At 45.4% G+C, this 8,013-nt stretch overlaps 1 pseudogene; it reads left to right on the top strand.

Moving 5' to 3' along the window:
* The first annotated feature begins 582 nt into the window (after positions 1-582).
* Positions 583-1,760, top strand: LOC100441306 (glyceraldehyde-3-phosphate dehydrogenase-like; annotated as a pseudogene).
* The last annotated feature ends 6,253 nt before the right edge of the window (positions 1,761-8,013 follow it).

Below are 8,013 nucleotides of genomic sequence, written 5' to 3'. Positions count from 1 at the left end.
TACCATTGGATCATACATTCTTTGTGCAATCATACTTCTCCACGACCAGCCACTTCGTCATCAAACCTAAGCATAAAAATATGCAAGTTAACCCATTTCTTTGGGTTTTCATTTCTGAGTATTCTCATGTCACGTAAAACGTATATGAAATACATTTGTATGCTTTTCTCTTGTTAATCTATCTTGCTTTAGGTGCCTCATCCATGAACCCAGTGATGAATGAGAAAATAAATCTTTTCTCCCCTACATATGCCTCCACGTTTTAGGGTAGTTTGCTATACAGCAATAGACCATTGAAACAGGGAGAACGGCCTTCTAATGGATATGACAAGTATTTTCAGGGGCATAAAGCAAGACTTTCTTCTCCCCTACCACTGCCTCTCCCCACCTTTTAAACTCATTTCTTAACCTTTTGATACCACTGCTGGTGAGCTGAAAGTTTCATATTCATAAATGTCACAGTGTAGTGGTTAAGGGCAAAGACAGGTAAGTCAGAAAAATCTTGGCTTGGCTCTCTTCTCCTCCTGTTCTACAGTCAGCCGCATCTTCTTTTGCATCACCAGCTGAACCGTATCCCTGAGACACCATGGGGAAGGTGAAGGTTGGGGTCAACAGATTTGGTCGTACTGGGTGCCTGGTCACCAGGGCTGCTTTTAACTCTGGTAAAGTGGATATTGTTGCCATCAATGACCCCTTCATTGACCTGAACTACATGGTTTACATGTTCCAATATGATTCCACCCATAGCAAATTCCATGGCACCATCAAGGCTGAGAATGGGAAGCTTGTCATCAATGGAAATCCCATCACCATCTTCCAGGAGTGAGATCCCTCCAAAATCAAGTGGGGCGATGCTGGCTCTGAGTGCGTCATGGAGTCCACTGGCATCTTCACCACCATGGAGAAGGCTGGGGCTCATTTGCAGGGGGGAGCCAAAAGGGTCATCATCTCTGCCCCCTCTGCTGACGCCCCAATGTTCGTCATGGGTGTGAACCATGAGAAGTATGACAACAACCTCAAGATTGTCGACAATGCCTCCTGCACCGCCAACTGCTTAGCACCCCTGGCCAAGGTCATCCATGACAACTTTGGTATCGTGGAAGGACTCATGACCACAGTCCACGCCATCACTGCCACCCAGAAGACTGTGGATTGCCCCTCTGGGAAACTGTGGCGTGATGGCCACGGGGCTCTCTAGAACATCATCCCTGCCTCTACTGGTGCTGCCAAGGCTATGGGCATGTTCATCCCTGAGCTGAACGGGAAGCTCACTGGCATGGCCTTCCATGTCCCCACTGCCAATGTGTCAGTGGTGGACCTGACCTGCCATCTGGAAAAACCTGCCAAATATGATGACATCAAGAAGGTGGTGAAGCAGGCATTGGAGGGCCCCCTCAAGGGCATTCTGGGCTACACTGAGCACCAGGTGGTCTCCTCTGACTTCAACAGTGGCACCCACTCTTCCACCTTCAATGCTGGGGCTGTCATTGCCCTCAACAACCACTTTGTCAAGCTCATTTCCTGGTATGACAATGAATTTGGCTACAGCAACAGGGTGGTGGACCTCATGGCCCACATGGCCTCCAAGGAGTAAGACCCCTGGACCACCAGCCCCAGCGAGAGTACAAGAGGAAGAGAGAGACCCTCACTGCTGGGAAGTCCCTGCCACACTCAGTCCCCCACCACACTGAATCTCCCCTCCTCACAGTTTCCACGTAGACCCTTTGAAGAGGGGAGGGGCCTAGGGAGCCCCACTTTGTCATATACCATCAATAAAGTACCCTGTGCTCAGCCAAAAAAATAAAAAAGAGAGAGAGAGAAAAATCTTGGCTACATTTTGACTTTCTGCAAATTACTTTACCTCTCTAAACCTAGAATTGCCCATCTGTAAAATGACAATGATGGGTCAGGCACAGTGGTGCATGCTTGTGGTCCTGGCTACTCCGGAGGCTGAGGTGGGAGGATCAATTGAGCCAAGGACTTCTGGGCTGTAGCACACTATGCTGATCAAGTGTCCACACTAAGTTCAGCATCAATATGGTGACCTCCCAGGGGCGGGGGACCACGAGGTTGCCTAAGAAAGGGTGAACTGGCCCAGGTCGGAAACGGAGCAGGTCAAAACTCCCATGCTGATCAGTAGTGGGATCTTGCCTGTGAATAGTCACTGTGCTCCAGCCTGGGCAACATAGTGAGACCCCCATCTCTTAAAAAGAAAAAAAAGATTTTAAAAAAATGGGAATGATGGGCTAGTCAGCTGCCCAGTCAGAGCACTGTTCTGAGGATCACATAAGAAAATATAGTGCCTGGTATGTAATACATGCTTAATAAATACTAGCCGTTGTTATTATCAGTAACGACATCCAGCAATGACTTTAATAAACAACTTCCATCTAATTATTGGCAGAAAGGAGAACTACAGTTTAGTTGTTTTGGATCGGAAGCCATTGTTGGTGGTAGAGATTCCCCAGTTTGTACCTGGTGCTTGGCTTATAACCCCAGCAGCTAATCACTGGGTCACCTTGGAACACATTTTATACTAGTTGAGCTTGGAGAATTCATTAGGAAGTCACACGATCAAAGATTAATGACTTTTAAAAAATGATTTAGGTGGGTGTTTAGTTATCATTGTCTCAAATTAGAAGAAAAATTCCCCAGTAGAGATTATTGTAACCCTGCTTGATGGCTTGGAACCACGGGGGCACCTCCATCACTCTGTTGCCACAAAGTTACCCAGCCCCTGGGGGCTCCCAGGCAACTCTCTGAGCAGGGGTAGGGGGCCTTCTACTTGGAGCCTGGCTCTGAATCAGCTCATCCTCACAGGAGGAGACTCCTACCCCAGCTTCATTGAATGTCAAACCTTCATTTCCACGCCTCACTGGTAACTGTAAGAAGTCATGTGCCAGCAGTGAGGGAGAAGCAGTTTATGGAGAAGTTTGGAAGTGTGTGCTGCTGCTTTTCCTCCATGTGGGTAATTCTTCACTTTTCTTGGACTCACTGACACCTTTGAGAATGCAATGAAACCTATGGACCCAGTCCTGGAAAAAGTGCACGGATGCACACACTTTTGCTTACTGTGCCAAGGATTCCTGAACCCCTGAATCCTGGTGCATGGTTTCCAGGCTAAGAAATTTTGCATGAGATATTCCAGAGTCTGTCCCTTGTGAAGCCACCTTAGTGTAAGACCCCTGTTAGTCACTGCGGCATAGTTTTCCCTGAACAGCATCATTGCTTTTGTTGCAGTATACTAATATGGTGGTGTGAGGTTAAGACAGTCTTGTGTGTTCTTTTGCCCTGTGTAATGTGAGGATGTTGTTTGTGATACGATATTTATGATAATCTATGGCAAAAACTTGCCTCCCTGATCTCCATGTTAGGAATAACTGTGCTTCTCCCAACTGTGCTTTGTTTTTATATCACTGACTCGGCTCAGCGATGTAAGTCACAGTGCAACCCAGCTTCCTTTTTCCCCTGGGCTGCTGGGGAACTCAGCCTCAAACTTGTGTTCTGTCTCCAGTGAGTGCAGCAGGTTTCGTGGCAGGTGTTTTGTGTAATCACCTCACTCTTGGTTCCATCTTATTTTCGTCTCCTTGTTTTCCCTTTACGTCATTTGTTCTTATTTACTGCTAATTTATTTTATGCTGTTTTATTGTATGCATCTTTGTAAACCTTAAATACATCTTTGGAACAAGGCAGGTATAAATCAATAAAAATGCATAGGAGCTAATGGAAGCTCTGGACAGCTTTCTTCTTGTGAAAATAATTGTCCCTGAATGTATAGGCCAGTTTCCTGGGGATGTGGAGGGTAACTGAGGAGAGAGGTGACAGAAAGATTGAAGGGTCTTTAAATGGAGAAGTGGGCCTAGCTGGGGAATCTACCCTTGCTAGTATAGAAAAAAGTATAGGGCAATGCATTTGGATATTATCCCCCCATCTTCCAACTAAAAACAATAATCACAATCCTCCCCCACCTCCATGGGGAAAATATGTATTTTTAAAATAAGGTCACCTAAGAAAATTTCTTTTATTATGGAGAATTTTTAAAACACCTGAAAGTAGACTAAACACTGTAATAAGCCCCCATGTACCCTTCATCCAGCCCTAGTAACCATGAACCCACAGCCAATCTTGCCTATATATTGTCATTTTTTTGTGTGTGTGTGACAATGTATCGCTCTGTCACCCAGGCTGAAGTGCAGTGGCATGATCAGGGCTCACTGCAACCTCTGCCTCCTGGGCTCAAGTGATGGTCCCACTTCACCCTCTCGAGTAGCTGTGACTACAGGCACGCACCACCACACCCGGCTAACTTAAAAAAAAAAGAAAATTGTAGAGACAAGGTCTCACTATATTGCCCAGATTGGTCTTAAACTCCCGGGCTCCCAAAGTGCTGGGATTACAGGTGTGAGCCACTGCACCCAGCTTAATTTTTAAATCAAAGCAAAATATACATACATAAATGCATACATATAAGCAGACAGTGAGTATATTTTTACACATTGGGCACACCTGTTTAACCAGCACTCAGGACAAGGAATTGAATATAATCAGGTCCCCAGAACTCCACCTCATGCCCCTTCCCAGTTACTATTCTCCCCCTCCCCCAAGGTTGACCACTACACAGACTTCTAACATCACAGATGAATTTTGCCTGTTTTTGACCTTTCTCTAAATGGAATCATACAGTACGGACTCTCAAATCTGGCTTCTCATGTGCAACACTGTATTGGTGAGATTCATTTAGGTTGTGTGTGCAGCCAGTAGTTCATTTAGTTTATTTGCTAAGTAGTATTCTGTTGTGTGAATGTACCACAGTTTATCCACTTTCTTTTCTTTTCTTTTTAGAGACAGGGTCTCGCTCTTTTGCCCAGGCTGGAGTACAATGGCATAGTCACAGCTCACTACAGCCTCGACCTCCTGAGCTCAGGTGATCCTCCCACCTCAGCCTCCTGAGTAGCTGAGACCATAGGGTGTCTACCCCTACACCCAGCAAATTTTTAAGTTTTTTGTAGAGACAGGGTCTCGCTGTGTTGTCCAGGCTGGTCTGGAACTCTTAATCTTAAGTGATCCTCCCCTCTTAGCCTCCTAAAGCACTGGGATTACAGGCATGAGCCACCACGCTTGGCCTTATTTTTTATTTATAATTTATTTTTTATTATTTAATCAATTATTTAAGAAATCTGCTATTATTTAATAAGCCATCTAGTCTATAGTATTTTGTCATAGCAGCTCAAAATAAGACAATACCTAAACATTTTAAAAGGAAAAGTGGCTTGATCCAAGCCCTTCTTCACCAAAACAGCAATGAGTTTGGGCTTTCATAACCATCGCTTGCTTTTGCTGTCATGAGAACAGGCATTTTTCACTGGAGTGTAGAAGATACACAGCAGCCTCCACTATAGATAAGCCTGGACCTTCATCTATAACAGGAACAGAGAGTAAAGAGTTATCAAACATATTTGAGGAAAACCAACATCGTGAGAGAGGTACCAAACTAAACAAACAAAAGAACTAATCCCTACAGAATTCTCCCAGGATCTAGAGAGATATTTAAATGAAATAAAAGTACTATCCATAAATAGAGAGCTGACTGCTGTCAAAAGAATATGTCAGAGTTCTTGAAATTACAAAAAGTGCAATTGCTAACATAATAAGCTCATTGGAAAGACTGAGTAGCCAAGTGACCATGGCTGAAGACTGAATAGATGACAGGGCTGAGAGATTCTCTCAAAGAATGCAAAACAGATAAAAAGATTTTTTTTAAGTGTAAGAGAAAAATTAAGAGACATGGGGCAGGACCTGAAATTTAACTGTCTATCTAATAGTAATTCTCAGAAGCCAAGAACAGAGAGTCTGTATGAGAGGAGATAATCTAAGTAGTGACAGAACAAACAATTTCCCTGAGCTGGGGAAAAACTTCCATCTTTAGATTTAAAGAACAGACCAAATGCCAAACAAGAAGAATTATAAAAGGCCCATCCCTAAAGGCATCAAGATTTCTGAACTCCAAGGGTAATGGAAAAAAAAAAGTCTAAATCCTCCAGAAAGATGAAATGTAGTAACTGGGTGTTAAAGACCTCAGCGGGAATGCTAGAAGACAATGGAGTGAGGTCTTCAAACTTTTGAGGACAATCGTCTTGAGATTTGAGCAACGACACCCTGTTGGAACCAGAAGCTGGAAGCTTTTCCATTCCTCCTGCTTTTCCATCTCCTCCCAGTGCCCCCTCTTGGCTGACTCTAACAGGAAGGCAGCTAGGAAATGTAGTTAGCAGGCTCCTAGCCCCAGCGCTATGGAGCTGAGTTTAAAAGGGCAGGTATAGTGTGGAGTGATAACGACTAAATGCCAGCACACTGGCCAATTAATATTCAAGTGGGAGGGCAAATTAAATATATTTTTGGACATGAAAAGACTTGGGGCCAGGCGTGGTGGCACATGCCTGTAATCTCAGCACTTTGGGAGGCCAAGAAGGTCGGGAGTATGAGACCAGCCTGGACAACATGGCAAAACCCCGTCTCTACTAAAAATACAAAAAAAAAAAAAAAAAAAAAATTAGCTGGGCTTGGTGGTGCGCACCTGTAATCCCAGCTACACAGGAGGCTGAGGCAGGAGAATCGCTTGCACCCGGGATGCAGGGGTTGCGGTGAGCCGAGATCATGCCATTGCACTCCAGCCTGGGCGACAGAGCAAGACTCCGTCAAAAAAAAAAAAAAGAAAAGACAAGACTTGGAGCCAGGCACAGTGGCTCACACCTGTAATCCCAGCACTTTGGGAAGCCGAGGCAGATGGATCCCTTGAGGCCAGGAGTTCAAGAGCAGCCTGGGCAACACAGAGAGACCCTGTCTCTACAAAAAAATACGAAAATTAGCCGGGCGTGGTGGTGTGTATTTGTAGTCCCAGCTACTCATGTGGGAGGTGGAAGGTGAGGTGGGAGCTGAGGTGGGAGGTGAGGTGGGAGCTGAGGTGGGAGGATCACCTGAGCATGGGAGGTTGATGCTGCAAGTGAGAAGTGATAGTGCCACTGCACTCCAGCCTGGGTGACAGAGCCTGTTTCAAAAAAGAAAATAAATAAATGAGTAAATAAAAGACTTGGGGCTGGGTGTGGTGGCCTGCAATCCCAGAGGATCACTTGAGCCCAGGAGTTAGAGACCAGCCTGGGCAACATAGTGAGACCCCGTCTCTATATTAAAAAAAAAAAAAAAAGACTTGGGAAGTTTAACATTTTTCTGAAAGAATTCTTCAATATATTCTGTCATACTCAGCAAAGACAGAGGCTCATGTCTGTGACATCCCACATGAGGGAACCAGTGTCACGGGCACCCAAGGGGAGGCAGGATATCCCAATCCAACTCTCTAGGGATTTCCTGTGGAGAAGCTTGGAGGGCAAGTGAGGGAACGCAGGGGAGTGAAGGTGTAGAAAGGTGGTGTCTAACTGTAGTTTCATTAGGATGGGGCAGAGGTACAGGGTCTTCCCTGGGAAAATTTGGATCCTGACCCCAGCACCTTCCCATGCTCCCTTTTAGCAAAGTAGGACAGGCCCACAGTGTTTGAGAGACTCCTCTGCTGGTAGCAGCCCCACCTGGGCCTTCTGTGCCCTCCTGGCCTCTGACTTTTTGGTTCTCCCTTCCCACCCCTGACCCTGTCCCGTGCTCTCTCCCTCCATCCAAACCTGCTCTGGGCTCATGAGACCTAGATCATTTGCCAGTTAATTTGCACTTTCATATGGATAATGGATTAACCAAAGGAATGAAGCACCAACTTTAGACTTTCAGGCTATTTATGGCCAGTGGAAGGGAGGGAGGGCTATTTCAGTACTTCTCAAATCATTCCAGAGAGGCCGCAATTTTTACACAAGCGTTTCTAGGGAAGAGAGAAATGCAGGCTGGGGAGAGCCGGGAAGGGTGGGGATGGTGCAGGCCCTCAGGACACCACCTGATAAACAATATCTTAAAAGGGATCTTTGAAAAAGTATGCTGAGGTTCTTTAAAGATATCTTTAAAAGGCCAGGTAATAAAGAC

This window comes from Pongo abelii, chromosome X, assembly GCF_028885655.2.
Source record: "Pongo abelii isolate AG06213 chromosome X, NHGRI_mPonAbe1-v2.0_pri, whole genome shotgun sequence".
Classification (NCBI taxonomy): domain Eukaryota; kingdom Metazoa; phylum Chordata; class Mammalia; order Primates; family Hominidae; genus Pongo; species Pongo abelii.
Note: the sequence above shows the minus strand (reverse complement) of the source record. Positions and strands in the feature narration are given on the sequence as shown.